Here is a 1,240-nt window from a genome sequence, read left to right on the forward strand (position 1 = left end):
GAGAGGCGGCGTGCGAGAGCTCGCGGGGGCCGCGCACGCACAGGCACGCACACACGCATCGCGAGACCCAATCTCCCGCCGACGGCCGGCGCGCCAGCCCGCGGGGAACCCCCAGAGCTCGACTGCGCCTGCGCGGCGTGGCGAAGCAGGAGGCCGGGCTTAGGCGTGAGCTGCCCGGCTTCAGGCGTTGGGCCGGCCATTGTGGCAGGGGCCGGGGGGCCCACCGGGAAAGCGAGCTGAGTTCCTAACCTCCTCAGGTGGATTGCTTTTCACCCCGTCTCTGTCATGTCAGAACCACCACTTTGTCGGGCTACAGGACGAGTGAATGGTGGAGTGAAGTCTCCACGTGGTGGAGTAAGCAGTCTCCAGAAAACTGCTCTTAAGTCAGTTGGTAAAAAGATTGTCCCGTTGTGCTGGGGCCGCCCCCAAAGCATGGTAAAGGAACTCAGCCTCTACCCTTTAGTTCTTTTATGGATGGGTGGGGTAAGATGCCCACCTGCAAGCGAAACGGGGAACATTCAAAGACAGGGTGTTGGGACCCTCCGGCCTGGGATCATGCGATAATGAAAAGCCTAATTTCGTGAGATGCCCTATAGTTTAACACAATTTTTAAATCAAGGACTTCCATAAAATTGCCGTATCTTCATTCCACCACCACAGGAGGACTTGAGACAAGTAGCATTTTGCGAATTCAAGTATTTATTGTGAGATTTCGAAGATAACATTCACGCCATACAAACCCACTTAGCTAAAGGGACCAGTTTTCCTCTTGTGCGTTTCCAGATGTCAACAAGAGGAGGATTCAGAACTAGGGCAGCTACTCAGAGGAAGACACTTCATTCATTAAACAGGGAGAAGGCAGCTAGAGGAGGGTGCTTGTCCTTTCTCCCATGTAATGAAAGGCTACTTAAAAATAATTCATTGCACTGAGTTCTATGGTAAGCGCTGCCCTGCCAGTAGGAAAGGAGGGAGAGGGATAACATCCCCGAAGGAAAATCAGAAGTCAATACACGAAAGAAACAAGGTTGTTTATTCAACTGCTGAGGAGCTGTGTTCTTCATTTTTTTTTTAAAGAATTATTTTAATTTTAATTTTATTTTGACCAGAGGGAAAATGTGAGAGGGAGAGAGAGAAAGTAAGAAAGCAAGCCTCCAACTTCAGGACTCAAACCGTGGTGGGCCATATAGTCATAAGGGCAGCTGATCATGCCTGCCTGCGTGTGTGTGTGTGTGTGTGTGTG

The sequence above is a fragment of the Tupaia chinensis genome, unplaced genomic scaffold, assembly GCF_000334495.1.
Source record: "Tupaia chinensis unplaced genomic scaffold, TupChi_1.0 Scaffold144346_1, whole genome shotgun sequence".
In the NCBI taxonomy this organism is placed as follows: Eukaryota; Metazoa; Chordata; class Mammalia; order Scandentia; family Tupaiidae; genus Tupaia; species Tupaia belangeri.